This window comes from Asparagus officinalis, chromosome 7, assembly GCF_001876935.1.
Source record: "Asparagus officinalis chromosome 7, Aspof.V1, whole genome shotgun sequence".
Lineage (NCBI taxonomy): Eukaryota > Viridiplantae > Streptophyta > Magnoliopsida > Asparagales > Asparagaceae > Asparagus > Asparagus officinalis.
This window is the reverse complement of record NC_033800.1, coordinates 109,097,108-109,115,482: the sequence shown is the minus strand read 5'-3', so window position 1 is coordinate 109,115,482 and position 18,375 is coordinate 109,097,108. Positions and strand designations below refer to the sequence as shown.

General features: G+C 41.1%; 1 protein-coding gene across 1 annotated transcript in view; it reads right to left on the bottom strand.

Annotated features, from left to right (window-relative positions):
- LOC109847628 overlaps positions 1-18,375 on the bottom strand; it is a 35,714-nt gene that overhangs the window by 9,159 nt on the left and 8,180 nt on the right.

Below are 18,375 nucleotides of genomic sequence, written 5' to 3'. Positions count from 1 at the left end.
AAATAACCATTGTCCAACGCATGGACCGGATGTGACCGTTGTCCAACGCATGGACCGGATGTAACCGTTGTCCAACGCATGGACCGGATGGTAATGCATATCCAGCACGAGGATTAAATAGCAATGCATGTCCAACACGAGGACTAAGATGAATCGTAGTCCAACACGAGGACTTCTATAAATCATAGTCCAACACGAGGACTGAAATGGATTATAGTCCAACACGAGGACTGTGTAACTGTGAAAAGCATATGTGGGCAGATATACATGATCTAAAATCATCCGCATCTCGGTGTACATGCCTAAACTTGTGTCAAAAGTCTTCCCACATGTACAGATAAATCATTAACATGGTAAACTAGGGTCAGGTCATCGAGGCGACCCCGAAAAGCAACTCAAACAGATCAACAATCTGTAAAACAGCTCATCAGTCGACTGATGTGTCGACTGATGACGTCAGTCGACTCCTATGTCGACTGATAAGGCTCAGACAGCACAACCTCAGCTCACCAGTCGACTGACCAGTCAACTGAGAAGCTGAGAAAACAAAATCAGCTCGTCAGTCGACTGATCAGCCGACTGACGACTGGAAATTTTAGCCCGTCGGTCGACTGATCAGTCGACCGATTGACTGCAGAAATTCTGTACAGGTTGTTACTTACTCAAAATTCGATCTAAATTCATCCCCATCAATCCCAAGCATGAAAATATTGATATTAACATGTATGAACTAAACTGAAACGAAAATTTCATGTGTGAATACATAAACAAAACCATAAACATGTGTATTTATGTTTTAAAACATTTTAAAACAAAACTCATGTTAATTCTCTTGTAAAAAATATTTCAGATCTAGATCTATGATTCACAAAACGTTGGTGAGTTTTTAAACATTCTGAAATAACATAGATCTAGATCTCCGATTCAAAAAAAACGTTGGTGGGTTTTGAATATTCTGAAATCATATATCTTCCACTATATGCTATAAAAAAAATCAATTCTTTGTACAAAAATTACATTTTTGGCTCATCAAAACTCATAAAAACTCTTTGAAAACATTTAGAAAAATAGGGCAAGGTTGGGCGAGATGTTACTCGCCTCTGGGGTGATGAGAAACTCCTGGATCTGAGAGAGAGTGGATCCCCTCTGCTATAACGTGAAGATTTTGCCGAAAATCCTCCAAGTTCTCCCCCAAATCACCAAGAACAACCTAGGGTTTTAGATAGGGGAGAGGGGGCTAGGGTTTTCTCTGGTCTGAAGGTGAGAGGGGGTGATTTCGGGTGAGAGGGGATATATACAAACAGTTAAACCCGACCCAAACCCGAACCAAATCAAAACAGACCCGAAACCTGAAAAACTAGAAATCAGCGTATCAGTAAATCACCAAGAACTATCCTAGGGTTTGAGAGAGAAGAGAGGGGGCTAGGGTTTCTCTGGTCTGAAGAGGAGAGGGGATGATTTCGGGTGAAGGAGATTATATATGAACCCTTAAACCCGACCCAAACCCGAATCAAAACAAAACAGACCCGAAACCTGTAAAAACTGGAAATCAGCGCATCAGTCGACTGATGTGTCGACCGATACAGTCAGTTGACTGATGTGTCGACTGATCTGGAAAAATTCAGTTTTTGTGCATGTTTTGCTTATTTGCAAAACCATCGCACAAAACTCTACACCCATACTCTCATATCATCTCAAATAACTTGTTATCATGTACATCAATGACCTCAAGCTATTTATCATAAAAGAATTATTTATTTACTAATAATTCACATATATTCATATAAAAATTACGGGGTTCTACATTCTTCCCCCCTTAGAATAATCGAGGAGTGTATCGTAGAGGTTAATAATACATTACCATAAATCTTCAGATATAAAATATTAAAATATCTACACTTAACACTCTAAAATACGAATATTCCCACTTAACCCCTAACTAAACGGAACTAGTATGTCGGGCGAAAAATCCAAACAAGGAACCCCACTATATATATACCATGTATTCCGAATTAATAGGAGCTAAGTGTTAATACCCCTATTTTAGCATTAAATATAAATATAACCATATAGATCAATCAAAAATCATAAACATCAATAAGCTATAATCAAATTAATTTACCTGCTCAACCAAGTGTGGGTAGTCGCGACGCATGTCCTCTTCGCGCTCCCAAGAAATCTCCTCAATGCCTCCTCGGTTCCACTGAACTTTCACTAAGGGAATTACCTTGTTTCTAAGTCTCTTGTCCTCAAGAATACAAATCAGAATCTCGACAGTAGTCAAATCATCCTAAAGCTCAATCCCTGGTGCATCCCATACTCGCTGCTGCTCCTCATCATGCAAGTGTTTATTGAGCATAGAAATATGAAATACATTGTGTATACTAGACATCGATGTTGGAAGATCTAGTCTGTATGACATAACTCCAATGCGCTCCAAAATCTGGAATGGTCCAATATATCTCGGCGCAAGCTTCCCCCGTCGCCCGAATCGCTGCACGCCCTTCATAGGCGATACCTTCAACATAACTGAATCCCCAACCTGAAACTCCAAGGGTCTTCGCCTCTTATCTGCATAGCTCTTCTGCCGACTCTGAGCGGCTAAAATCCGCTCCCTGATCAATGCTACCTTCTCGGTAGTCTGCCTCACCAGCTCCGGTCCAAGCATCAAGCTATCTTCCGGCTCTGCCCAACATATCGGTGATCTACAGGGTCTCCCGTATAATGCCTCATACGGAGCCATACCGATCGTCGCTTGATAACTGTTGTTATAAGAGAACTCTATCAATGGAATGTGATCCTCCCAACTGCCTTGAAAGTCAATGACACAGGCCCTCAACATGTCTTCCAACACCTGATTCACTCTCTCTGTCTGACCATCCGTTTGTTGGTGGAAAACACTGCTGAATGATAATCTGCTGCCAAAAGAGTCCTGAAACCTCCTCCAAAAGTGCGAAGTGAACACCGAACCTCGATCCGATACAATCGTGTTTGGAACTCCATGAAGTCGAACTATCTCCCGGATAAATATCCTCGCATATGCCTCGGCAGTATAGGTAGTCCTCACTAGAATGAAATGTGTCGACTTCGTCAACTGGTCTGCAATCACCCAAACTGAATCATTCCCCTCCTTCGACTTCGGCAACCCTACAATGAAGTCCATAGCAATGTCTGCCCACTTCCACTCTGGAATGGGTAAAGGCTGAAGTGTTCCTGCTGGTCTCTGATGCTCTGCCTTCACCTATTGACAGGAAAAATACTTAGCCACATACTCTGCAATCTCCCTTCGCATACCACTCCACCAAAAGTGTCTCTTCAGGTCCTTGTACATATTGGTGGTTCCTGGATGCACTGTACATCGAGTACGATGGGTTTCATCAAATAACTCCCTCTTCAGCTCGGCACTAGATGGCATAACCAATCTACTCTTCATCCATAGGCCTCCATTTGCTCTAATGGTCCAATAAGCTTTAGGCACTTTGGAAATCTTCTCCTTTCGGATTTGAATCCAAGAATCCGGGTGATACTGAATCGCGAACTCGTAGTCCTTGATAAACTCAACCCGTCTCCTCTGTCTCTGATTGAGTTCCTTCTGAGAAAAGAGGTACTTCAGACTCTGATGGTCTGTGAACAACTCAAACTGCACTCCATATAAGTAGTGCCTCCATGACTTCAGTGCAAATACCACTGCTGCTAACTCCAAGTCATGAGTGGGATAGTTCTGCTCATGCACCCTCAACTGCCGCGATATGTAAGCTACTACCCTCTGAGTCTGCATCAATATGCCTCCTAAGCCTGCCAACGATGCATCTGAATACACGACGAATGTCCTGTCGCTGCTCGGAATAGTCAAAACTGGCGCTGTAGTCAACTTAGCCTTAAAATATCAAAGGCCTTCTGGCACTCCATGCTCCATATAAACTGTACACCCTTCCTCGTAAGGTGTGTAGTCGGCGTTGCAATCTTCGAGAAGTCCTGAATGAACTTCCTATAATATCCAGCTAAACCCAAAAAGCTACGAATCTATATCACCGTCTTTGGTTGCTCCCAATCAAGAACTACTGTGACCTTAGCTGGGTCCACTGCTATGCCCTCTCTACTGATGATGTGGCCAAGAAATCTGACTTCTGAAAGCCAAAATTCACACTTGCTAAACTTAGCATATAACTGATGCTCCTGTAGAGTCCTCAACGCTATCCGTAGATGCTCCTCGTGATCTGCCTTCGATCTCGAGTAAATAAGAATATCATCGATGAAAACGATCACGAACTGATCTAAGAAGGGACAGAAAACCCGGTTCATCAAGTCTATGAATACCGCGTGTGCATTAGTCAACCCAAATGGCATGACCAAGAACTCGAAAGAACCATATCGAGCAAGAAAGGCGGTCTTGGGAATATCAATCTCCCTAACCCGCAACTGATGATAGCCAGAACGAAGATCAATCTTCGAGAAATACTGCGCACCCTGCAACTGGTCAAACAAGTCATCAATCCTAGGTAGTGGGTACCTATTCCGGATAGTGACCTTGTTCAACTCTCTATAATCTATGCATAATCTCATACTACCATCCTTCTTCTTCACGAAGAGGACCGGCGCGCCCCACGGAGAATGACTCCGGCGAATAAAACCCTAAGCTAATAACTCGTCCAACAGGGTCTGAAGCTCCCTCATCTCAGCTGGTGCCATATGATAGGGTGCGCGGGATATCGGGGCTGTGCCTGGCTGCAACTCAATACAGAACTCTACCTCAATCACCGGAGGTAATCCAGGTATGTCCTGAAAGACATCCTGATACTCTGAGACACTCTAGTCTCCAATAACTCAGCACCCTGATCCCGTCGCATCACCTCCTCGATGTACGTCAGAAATGACTCCGCAAGTCGGTTGCCTTGAGAGGCGGCTACAATCATCTCGGACCCGTCGGACGCTCGCAACTTGACTATCTTCGCAAAGCAGTCAATGCTAACATGGTAGGAAGACAACCAATCCATACCAAGGATGACATCGAACTCGGACATATGCAACACTATCAAATCAACTATGAACTCCGACTCATCTAAACTGACGGTACACCTCCTACAAACGCTCTCCAGAAGCGATACCTCTCCTAAAGGGGTGGAAACAGATAAAGGGGTGTCTAGAGGCTGAGCTACAAGCTGGAGTCTAGCCATAAATGCATGTGATATGAAGGAATATGAAGCTCCCGAATCGAAAAGAATACGGGCGGGAAAGGGATTCACAAAGAACATACCCTCCAAAACTGCTCCATTAGCTCCATGATCATGCGGAACTACTGCATATACTCCGCCGGTGGCTAAAGACTGCTCTGTCGCTGGTGCTGGAGAATATGGGACAATCTGCCCCAGGGAAACCTCCCGAACTGCTAGAACCTGCCCCTCAGTCTTCTTCTGCTGCTGAATTGGACCATTTTCCTTCTGAGCTCTTGTTGGTGCACTGCGGCACTCTAACGCCTTGTGTCCGACCTTGCGATAGTTAAAACAAGTTTCCCAGAATTTGTGCTGCTGACGTGCTCTCTGATCCTGTTGGGATCCCTTCTTATGAGGGCCCTGCTGTTGCTGTTGAGGTCCAGTCAAGGGTCTCTTGTTCTTACCCTTGTCTCCGGTGTGCCCTCTCTTAGCACTCCCTTCCTTGTCCTTCTGAAACTTAGCTGTCCTATTTTCCTGAGAAATGGAGGTTTCAGCTACTGGTGGTGGAGCCGGCTGCTGCTCAGATGGAGTCTGCTGCGACTCTGCCTGCCCAGCTCTCCGAGTACGAGGCCTACGACGTCCTGTCATCTTTCTGATCATAAGAAAATAAGAGTTGTGAGCCAAAATAGACGTCTATAAATAGCGTATCATGACACAATTTTCACATCATATAGTATTTGCACAACTGTTTGAATTTATACAAAATTAGTTGTCATAAAAAAAATTCTCAAATTTTGAGATATACGCATATATCGTCCTCACCTCATACTAGGAATTCCTTACGGACTCTATACATGAATCCTAAGAAACTCTAACCTAGCTCCACGACTCGACACAGGATGATCCTAAGGATACTGGAACTAGAGCTCTGATACCAACTGTGACGCCCCTGGGTTCACTCAAGGCTGCAGTCCAAGGTGAAACCAAAAATGTCAAACCTGCCATGTACCACACCATGCAATAACATGTTTCACCATCACAATTAACATCTATCTAGTAGAGTCAACAACAGGTGTAGGTACAAAAGCAGGTAAAAGATAATACAAGAAATAACTGATGAAATGATAGTGATCACATTAATATCTCATCATCCAATATACAGAAATACATAGTCAATGTCTGAATAGATAAACTGGAATACTCAACAAGTCTCAAAATACAAATATCTGACAAGAGGAAATAAGGCACACGGCCTTTACAACTTCTAGAATAAGACTCTCAAATGTCTAAACAAAAGTCTACGGTGGAACTCTAAAAGAAAATATAACTAAGTAGACAGCTGAAGCCAACATGCATCGCCATCAACCTGCGACTCTCCGGGCTCCTGGCTCGTTACCTGAAAGGGGGAGGGACAACGAGCGTCAAAGCGCTAGCGAGCAACATCACAACCAACCCCAAGGGAACAGGGCTCGTTGTATAAGAAAATACAGTTAATACATAGTAGATCTAAAATCATTGATCTTACTAAAGAGGATCTTAGTATTTAAAAATTTACAACACGAGCATAGGTACGTCGAGCGAAATAATCCAAACAAGGAAACCCTCATGTATATACCTTGTATCTCAAATTGTAAATCCCTAAACACCAAACCCGAGGTTCTAGTACATGGGACAATAATAAATTAAAAAGAAAACGAAACACATCTCTACTTCCAAACATAGTGTCATGTCAAACTCACATGAGTGACATGTCAGAAAACGATTAAGTGTCCAAAACATAGACTATATAAATTAAACGTCCAACCCATAGACTGCATGAAGTAAATGCCCAACTCATGGACTAAAAATAACTGTTGTCCAACACATGGACCGGATGTGACCGTTGTCCAACGCATGGACCGGATGTAACCGTTGTCCAACGCATGGACCGGATGGTAATGCATATCCAGCACAAGGATTAAATAGCAATACATGTCCAACACGAGGACTAAGATGAATCGTAGTCCAACATGAGGACTTCTATAAATCATAGTCCAACACGAGGACTGAAATGGATTATAGTCCAACACGAGGACTGTGTAACTGTAAAAAGCATATGTGGGCAGATATACATGATCTAAAATCATTCGCATCTCGGTGTACATGCCTAAACTTGTGTCAAAAGTCATCCCACATGTACAGATAAATCATTAACATGGTAAACTAGGGTCAGGTCATCGAGGCGACCCCAAAAAGTAACTCAAACAGATCAACAATCTGTAAAACAGCTCATCAGTCGACTGATGTGTCGACTGATGACGTCAGTCGACTCCTATGTCGACTGATAAGGCTCAGACAGCACAACCTCAGCTCACCAGTCGACTGACCAGTCTCTGAGAAGCTGAGAAAACAAAATCAGCCCGTCAGTCGACTGATCAGCCGAGTGACGACTAGAAATTTCAGCATGTCGGTCGACTGATCAGTCGACCGATTGACTACAGAAATTCTGTACAGGTTGTTACTTACTCAAAATTCGATCTAAATTCATCCCTATCAATCCCAAGCATGAAAATATTGATATTAACATGTATGAACTAAACTGAAACGAAAATTTCAAGTGTGAATACATAAACAAAACCCTAAACATGTGTATTTATGTTTTAAAACATTTTAAAACAAAACTCATGTTAATTCTCTTGTAAAAACGTTTCAGATCTAGATCTCCGATTCAAAAAAAACGTTGGTGGGTTTTGAATATTCTGAAATCATATATCTTCCACTATATGCTATAAAAAATTCAAAAAAAACGTTGGTGGGTTTTGAATATTCTGAAATCATATATCTTCCACTATATGCTATAAAAAATCATTTCTTTGTACAAAAATTACATTTTTGGCTCATCAAAACTCATAAAAACTCTTTGAAAACGTTTAGAAAAATAGGGCAAGGTTGGCCGAGATGTTACTCGCCTCTGGGGTGATGAGAAACTCCTAGATCTGAGAGAGAGTGGATCCCCTCTGCTGCAACGTGAAGATTTCGCCGAAAATCCTCCAAGTTCTCCCCCAAATCACCAAGAACAACCTAGGGTTTTAGATAGGGAAGAGGGGGCTAGGGTTTTCTCTGGTCTGAAGGTGAGAGGGGGTGATTTCGGGTGAGAGGGGATATATACAAACAGTTAAACCCGACCCAAACCCGAACCAAATCAAAACAGACCCGAAACCTGAAAAACTGGAAATCAGTGTATCAGTCGACTGATGTGTCGACTGATCTGGAAAAATTCAGTTTTTGTGCATGTTTTGCTTATTTGCAAAACCATCGCACAAAACTCTACACCCATACTCTCATATCATCTCAAATAACTTGTTATCATGTACATCAATGACCTCAAGCTATTTATCATAAAAGAATTATTTATTTACTAATAATTCACATATATTCATATAAAAATTACGGGGTTCTACACCGGATTTATGTGCAGCCTATAAATGAAAGGAATATGTGAAAAATTTCTTAACCTCGACTCAGTATCAAAGCAGAAGTTAGATGTATTCAGCATAGAGGATATCGTCGGAGGATAGCACCAACTTCAGTTTATGTCGAAGCAGTGAATGTTAATTTTATAGAAGGATTTCACCTACTACTTCGATAAGCAGATAGAACTAGCCCGATTAGAGCAGGGAGACATACCGATAGTTAATTATTGAAGCACGACTGTCCGGAGATAAGGGCAATGATAAGAAACCTTTTGCAAGACTTAGATGACCCTAACATTAGGGCAAGAATTTTCAATGCTAGCAGCAGAGACTAGGACACGATCAGCAACAGAATCGTGGTCAGGATAAGCAGTCGCAGGGTCGCTGTTACGACCAGTAGCAGGTGATTGAGACACCGCCAACCTTTTCGAGAATTGATGGGCTAGTAGGCTAGATTCCTACCATTCAGGAGATTTCTGAGGGATAGATAGTCTCGTATTTCCATCGCCAGCAGTTCAGCAATCGCCAACCACAGGCAGAGTCTATGCAGTCGTACCACATGATCACGGTGTAAGCGAAGCTATTGTAGAAGGTACTTTCTTAATGAACTCTTTTCTAGCTTGTCTCCTGTTCGATTCTGGAGCTTCTCATTCTTTTATATCTCATGCCTTTATGGATAGGCTTTAGTTAGTCACACATCCCTTAGATGTACCGCTATCCATTTCTACTCCTTTAGGGGAGGTATCTCTATTAGGGAGCGTCTGTAGAAGATGTGTCATCAGCTTAGATGAGTCTGAGTTTATTGTAGATCTAATTGCTTTGTGGATGTTGAATTTTGACGTTATTCTTGGTATGGATTGGTTATCATCCTACCATGTTAGCATTAACTGTTTTACGAAAACAGTCAGTTTGCGAGCGTTGGATGGGTCTGAGTTGATTGTAGTGACTTCAAAGGGTAACTAATTTGCGAAGTCATTTCTAGCATATATTGAGGAGGTGATGCTGAGAGATCGGAGTGCTGAGTTGTGTGAGACTAGAGTCATCTCAAATTTTCAAGATGTCTTTCAGGACATACCGAGGTTACATCCTATGTGAGAGGTTGAGTTCTGCATCGAGTTGCAGCCAGGCACAACACTGATATCTCGAGCTCCCTATCGTATGAAACCTATTAAGATGACGGAGCTACAGAATTAGCTGGACGAGTTGTTGTCTTAGGGTTTTATTTGTCGAAGTCATTCTCCGCGGGGAGCGTCGGTCCTTTTTTTAAAAAAGAAGGACGACAGTATGCGTCTTTGTATAGATTATCGGGAGTTGAACAAGGTCACTATCCGGAATAAGTATCCATTACCGAGGATTGATGACTTGTTCGACCAGCTGCAGGGAGCGTAGCACTTCTCGAAGATTGATCTTCATTCTGGCTATCATCAGTTGTGGGTTCGGGAGATAGAAATTCCCAAGACCGCCTTTCTGACTCGTTATGAGTCCTTCGAGTTTCTTGTCATACCGTTTAGGCTGACCAATGCATCTGTGGTATTCATGGACTTGAGGAACCGGGTTTTTTGTCCATATTTTAACCAGTTCGTGATAGTATTTATCGATGACATCCTTATATATTCGATATCGGAGGCAGAGCACGTGCAGCATCTTTGACTAGCATTACAGATTTTGCGGGTGCATCGGCTAAATGTTAAATTCAGTAAGTGCGAGTTTTGGCTATCTGAGGTTAGATTTCTGGGTCACGTTATCAGTAGAGAGGGCATTATAGTGGATCCAGCTAAGGTTACGACCATACTTGATTGGGAGCCGCCAATGATAATCACAGAGATTAGTAGCTTTTTGGATTTGGCTGGCTATTATAGGAAGTTCAGTTTGGATTTCTCGAAGATAGCCACACCACTTACACGCCTTACGAAGAAGGGTGTACCTTTTATTTGGGGCACGGAGTGCCATGAGGCCTTTAAGACTTTGAATGCTAAGTTAACTACAGCACCAGTTTTGACCATCCCGAGCAGTGATAAGACCTTTGTTGTCTACACGGATGTTTCGTTAGTGGGTCTAGGAGGTGTTTTGATATAGACCCAAAGAGTGGTAGCATATATTTCACGTCAATTGATGACGCATGAGTAAAATTATCCCACACGTGACTTGGAACTAGCTACGGTAGTTTTTACATTGAAGACATGGAGACATTACCTATATGGAGTGTAGTTCAAGCTATTCACGGATCATAAGAGTTTGAAGTATCTCTTTTCTCAGAAAGAGCTAAATCAGAGACAGCGAAGATGGGTTGAATTTATTAAGGATTACGAGTTCGCGATTCAATACCATCTAGAGAAGGTGAACGTCATAACAGACGCTTTAAACAGAAAACATCATCATCGGATTTCGGCTTTGAGGTGTTCGTTGTATCGAACTTGAAACCGCTTATAAACTCTTAAAAAACTTAAACCCTTTTGTAACTTGTTTTAAAATTTTCTTCATTAGTTCAGAAGTTAAAGGGTATAAGGTATATATAGGATCAAGAAACAAAGGCCCAAAACCAAGAAAATATCACAAAATAACAAAATCTAGAAAACTAGCTGTTATGCGAACGGTTATAAGTTCGGTTGACCGGATGACACTAGTCGGTCGATCGAATGGTGTCCATCAGTCGACCAAAACAAAGTTGTCGGTCGATCGAGGAACCCTGAGAAACAAAGCTGGAAAATCATGTTCTAGTCGGTCGATCAACAGGTCAAGTTCGGTCGACCGAAATACCCTGACAAGCAATACTGAAAAATCTCGTTCTGGTCGGTGGACAGGCGTGACTTGTGCGGTCGACCGAATACTGACCCATGACAAAAACTGTGGAAAAACTGAATTTGAAACGTCTTTAAAAAATATCAAATAAATTCTAAAATTTGTAAAATTTGGGGAAATGTTTATAAACATGAAAATGAACATGTTATAAAAGAAAAATTTCAAATTGCATTTCTCATTTATGAAAACTCGTTGTTTTGCAAAAACTCAAAAATACGAGTTTGTATGAACACTTGATTTTGACATATGACTTAAACTAAGTTATAAAAATATTTTAAACTGATTTATGGACTATATATAAGATGTATACAAAGATTATTTTAGCCATAAGTCAATAATTCAAAAATTACTTAAAAGTACCCAAATTAATGAAAACAAGAAATGTGCATGTGTATATAAATGAGCTTAAAAGTATTGATACATAAAATACACATCCTACACTAATATACCATAAAGATTGCATATGAAGCTCGATCGTGGATCTTGACTTGACTTGTATTTGCTCTATTTACAATATGGCTCTTGAATCATTCAACCTGGGTTAATCAATCAAAACCAAACAGTAGAAAAAATGTTATAAATTATTTGTTAAATCATCAAAACAAGATTAGAGAAATATGCTCACTACATGAGTCCTAACAATCTTCCCCTTTTTGATGATGACAAACAATTTCTCATTATATTCATAAAATCATTGAACAACATATAATCAATATAAAAACTCTTTTCTCTAGCAATTTTATTATTGATTTTTATATTCTTATTATTGCTAGTTTGCTATTTGAGTTAGATTTGATTTTATCTCATTGTTACACACACCCACTTGAGCTTATTGTATTTACATTCATAAAATATTTTGGGTTGGTGAGAGTTGTAACAATTGAGTGTGAGTTTTCATTGTGTTCTCATCCATAGTAGAGAACAAACATTTATTGTATTGAGTCTTATTGTGAGATTCACTTTGTAATACACTTGTACACCGAGAGAAGTGTGTGGCGAGAGTCGGGGATCGTCCCAAGAGGAGTGGCGTCGGTTGACGAACCTAGGAAGAGGTTGTAACCGAGCACTTGAGGGAGACACGTCTAGTTCAACACATAGTGGGTGTAGAGTGGGATTACAATAGTGTATTGTTGTAAAGTTTTCGGTTAGCTAGAAAACCGAGTGTGAGGTGTAAACGTTATTCGGGTGAACGTAGAAAACCCGGTTGTGATAGTGGATTTCTCCCCGGGATTAGGGAGCGGAGACGTAGGACGGAAGGTCCGAACTCCGTGATCATATAGTGTGTTTGAGTTAGGCCTGTCCATCCGGGCCGGCCCGGCCCGGCCCGGAAATCCGGGCCCGGGCCGGGCAAAACCGGGACCCGGACCCGGACCCGGACCCGGGCCCGACCGGGCTGGGTTCCGGGCCCGACCGGGTGATCACAATAGATAAGTAAATCCCAACTAGGTTGGCACCTACTCACCTATATCACTATCATTTGCAATTATTTCCAAAATAATTCTTTACAAATTGTAAGCTAAGATATAAAAACTACAATCTATTCTTTATATCTATCTGCTAGTCCCAATTCTTCAAATTTATCTTCAATTCCAGCCATCCGATCGATGCCTTGCGTTCGCTTCTCGTACCTCCACCAATCTTGTAGGCACATCACCGCTTGTACAGTATATGGATCCAAGCATGTCCTGTGATCGTCGATCAAACGACCTGCTGTGCTGAAGGCGGATTCCGAAGCTACCGTCGAAACCTGCACTGTTAGTAAGTCACGAACCATGGTGGAAAGTATAGGATATGAAACTGATCCATATACTTTCCACCATTGCAAAATATCTAAAGCATTTCCTTGACATCTAACTAAAGAAGCAGAAAAATATTCATCTATTTCAGAAACCTCCGATGATGACGATCCAAGTCCAGATCCACCAGTTAGCTCGGCTACCATTGCATACCTATCAAAACTTACACTTTTACCTCGGGCTCAGGATGAGCTCGAAGAAATCGAAGCTGCAGACTGTTGTGCAGCTACACCATGTCTAGCTGAATACTCATCATATAAGGTTTGAAAATAATTTCTAATAAGTAAATGATGAGTAGTAGCATTCAGGGCGGTTCCATCATCTAAGTCTATAACCTGTCCACCATACAATGACTGTAACAAACTTCGAAGGCCAATATCCTTCAAGCATAGATCAATAAGAACCCCCAAACCAAAAATATGAGGAATAGGCCTAAAATACTTATTAAATTTGCTCTCCATTTTAAAAACTAAATGATGAGTAGTAGCATTCAGGGTGGTTCCATCATCTAAGTCTATAACCTGTCCACCATACAATGACTGTAACAAACTTCGAAGGCCAATATCCTTCAAGCATGGATCAATAAGAACCCTCAAACCAAAAATATGAGGAATAGGCCTAAAATACTTATTAAATTTGCTCTCCATTTCAAAAACCATAGGTCCAAAAGTAGCATCCAAACGATATTTATCAAAAATTTTTTGAATATTTAAAATTTGTAAAGCAGCTAAAGTAATGGTTGGATAATAACAGCCAGATAATAACATGGTAGCATCATAAAAAACTTGTAACATTTCATTTAAATTACATATAACTGTCCATTCATCTTCAGTTATTCCATAAGTGCTACCAGAACTAGAACTAGAAGCATAATAGTTTATAAAATCAGTTATAATGTCTTTATATTCTATTGCTACACTTAACATTGCATATGTGGAATTCCACCTATGGTCAACATCTTTTGGAATTAGTCTAGGCTTTACATTTTTTCTTTTACAAAATTGTTTCCATCTTTTAAGTCTTTGTTCAGAAGCACTATGCATGTAAGCAACTGTTCTAACCTTTTCTATCATGGGTTTAATTTCAGTAAATGCACTTTGAACAATTAAATTTAAAATATGACAGATGCACCTAATATGAAAAAGATCACCATGACATGGCAATGATAAAGATGATCTGATAAAATCAACAGCTACATTGTTATTACTTGCATTATCTAGTGAAAGAGAAAATATTCTTTCTGAAATTTCTAATTTCATAAGTTTTTCAATTATTAAATTTGCAACATTAGCACCAGTATGTGACTCTTCTATTACAATAAAAGAAACAACTCTTTTAAACATTTGCTAATTTTCATCAATCCAGTGTGCTGTGATACATAAATATCCAGTTTGTGCTCTAGATGTCCAAATATCAGAAGTTAAAGAAAATTTACAGTTTAAATTTTTAAAATAAGAAATAATTTTTTCTTGTTCTTGCTGATAATATTTTAAAATATCGCGTCGACAGGTTTGACGAGAAATTTTTTTAAATGCAGGATAAAAACCATCTCTAAACATATCTTCAAATTCATCATCTTCTACTAATTTAAAAGGAAGGTTTTTAAGAATGATAAACCTGATTACGCATTTCCTGGCTCTGGCAGCGTCATAGTTCCAACTACCGAGATTACCAGAAGAGGAGGATTGAGAAATCATAGATTGTCGGATATCACCTTGAGGAGTCTGGCCTTTGTTGTGTTTATCTAAATGGCGTTTGAGGTGGTTGGTGCCGCTCTTATGATGAGCTTAAAAAATCTTGCCACACAAATCACACTTAGCCTTCTGGGTGAGGATCCTACCGTGTTCATCCTTGGTGACGTCGATCTTCTCGTAAAAATTCCACACATCGGATCTTGGCCGTTTAGGAGATCTTGGTGCAGATTCGTCGCCACCGGATTCGGGATTAACTTCGGTAGGAGGACTTATAGTAGGAGGACTCATAGTAGGAGGACTCATTTCAGGATTAGGAGATATGTTTTGCTCTTCATAATCAGATCCGGAAGCCATTTGGGGATTGGATTAGAAAGTATAAATAAGAGAGTATAAGAGTATAAGAGAGAGTATAAGAGTATAAGAGAGAAGAGATGAGTTTTTGGTGTGAAGAAAACAAATAAAAACCCCCCTCTATTTATAGAACCAGCCCCCTAGGTAAATGACCAAAATAACCTCACAAAATAGCCGTTTTTTGACCGTTTTTGAGGGCAAAACGGTCAAAGGGCCAATCTGACCGTTGTTACCGGGCCGGCCCGGCCCGGCCACAACGGTCACTTATGTGACCGTTGAATCCGGGCCGGCAAAATGGACAGCCCTAGTTTGAGTGTGCTTTGGCGTTCATTTATATTTATGTTCATATCTTATATCGCCATTGTCCATAGCTCATTATTTATATGATCCACTATTTAGTTCATATTATTTACCCCTTGTGTTAGTTTTATATCCTTGCATATACATATATCATATTGTATATCTCTTTGATAGGATATATCATCTTGTGTTAGTTTATATATCCTTGCATATATATATTCATCATATAGGATATATCTCATTGTTCATATTGCTTATCCTAGCTTATATAGTTGTTATATTTCATATTTGCTAGGATAACTTGTTAATTAGTTTTTATTGGCATATAATCGGATTAGATTAGCATAAGACCCTAATCACCCCCCTTCTAGGGTCTAACAGTCTATTCCCGTAAGAAAGACAAAGTCTACGTATTCAATATCGTAGCACTAAAAGAGTTAACTCTTTTAGCATAACGTCACATGTAGAACGGAATTAAACAATCCGTATGCAAACCCGATTCAAATGGTAATCGGTAAAGGAACGTCAAATCCATTGATAGCTGAGGATTTGCCAAAAATCCTGAGTCTGCATCTGATACATTCAACGGGGTAGTCTATTCTCGTGAGAAAGACGAAGTATACATATTCAATATCGTAGCACTAAAAGAATTAACTCTTTTAGCATAACGTTACATGCGAAACGGACTTAAACAATCCGCATGCTAGCCCGACTCAAACGGAAGTCGGTAAAGGCTCATCAAACCCGTTGATGGCTGAGGGTTTGCTAAAAATCCTATGCATGTGAGAGTCCTTGATGCACCAGCTTCATTAGTTGGTCTCGTGACTTGAGCATCCAACAACTTTAGGATAACATCCATACCTGCAGATGAATCAGCTTTAATAGTTGGTCCTGCAACCTTAACACTTGAAACTACCACGCGTTGTAATGAAAAGTCAATGCCGGGCGATCAGAAACCCTAGGTTAACGCCAGTCAACGCGTAACCCTAGGTCAACGCCAGGTGATCCGAAACCCTAGGTTAACGTCGGTCAACGCATAACCCTAGGTCAATGATAGTCAACGCGTTACGATGAAAAAGTCAACGTCATGTGATCTGAAACCTTAGATCAACGTCGGTCAACACGTAACCCTAGGTCAATGTCAGTCAATGCATTGCGATGGAAAAGTCAACGCCAGGCAATCCGAAACTCTAGGTTAATGCCGGTCAACGCGTAACCCTAGGTCAACGCCAGTCAACGCGTTGCGGTGAACAAGTCAACGCCGGGCGATCTGAAACCCTATGTCAACGCCGGTCAACGCGTAACCCTAGGTCAAAACCAGTCAACGCGTTATGGTGAAAAAGTCAATGTCAGGCAATCTGAAACCCTAGGTCAACGTCGGTCAACGCGTAACCCTAGGTCAACGCTAGTCAACGCGTTACAATGAAAAGTCAACGTCGAGTGATCTGAAACCCTAGGTTAATGCCGGTCAACACGTAACCCTAGGTCAACGTCAGTTAATGCGTTGTAATAAAAAGTCAATGTCAGGCGATCCGAAACCCTAGGTCAACGCCGGTCAACGTCAGTCAACGCGTAATCCTAGGTCAACGTCAGTCAACGCGTTGCGATGAAAAATTCAACATCATGCGATCTAAAGTATTAGGTCAACACTAGTCAACACGTAACCCTAGACCAACGCCAGTCAACGCGTTACGATGAAAAAGTTAACACTGGGAGATCTAAAACCCTAGGTCAACACCGGTCAACGCGTAACCCTAGGTCAACGCTAGTCAACGCGTTGCGGTGAAAAAGTCAATGCCAGGCGATCCAAAACCTAGGTCAATGCTGGTCAATGCATAACCCTAGGTCAACGCCAATCAATGCATTACGGTGAAAAGTCAACGCCAGACAATCTGAAACCCTAGGTCAATGCCGATCAACATGTAACCCTAGGTCAATGCCAGTCAATGTGTTGTAATGAAAAGTCAATGTCGGGTGATTCGAAATCCTAGGTTAACGCCGGTCAACGCGTAACCCTAGGTCAATACCAGTCAATGTGTTGTAATAAAAAGTCAATATCGGGCGATCCGAAACCCTAGGTCAACGCCGGTCAACGCGTAATCCTAGATCAACGCCAGTAAACGTGTTATGATGAAAGTCAACGCAAGTCAATATATCATGATGGAGATGGTTAGTTCAAAGTCAACTCGACGATATGAGCCAAAATCAATTCACCAGTTTTGATTCAAGATTTCGACGACGTCCAGACGATAAACGCAGCGCCGGGAGAACTTTAGCTATTCGTCAAAATATTGAATAAATTGAAAATCAAAGGAGTTAAGAATCAAAGCTAACTACAAGTCCTTTTACACCAACTGAATTTTGGACCGATCATATCCAAAGTTTTTCAGGCTCATCTATCAAAGAAACGAGACTGAAACACTTTGGAGGGGGTATCTGTAGGCGTCAAAAATTACCTATAGGTCCCCACACGAGGCTCAAGATGGAGAGAGACAATGAACGTCGCTATTTGAGTCACAGAAGCTCATTTGACGATGACAAACGCATGAAGTGAGTTGACGGACCATGCGAAGCAACGAAATTTTGGAATAACCGAAACACGAATGAACCAGGAGCTGCATGTTGCTTACGAAAAATGAAGCACCCCTCGTGTCTCATTTACTCCACACATGATTCAATTATGAGATCTTGTAGATCTCCTTGTCAGCTTACCGATGCATTTTGGATCGCGTGATTCTGAGTTCGGATGATAAAAATACGGTGAAAACAGACGGAGCGCACGAGACCAAGCCCTGAGCCAAACCAAGACACCCCATGGTGTCTCGGCCAAGCC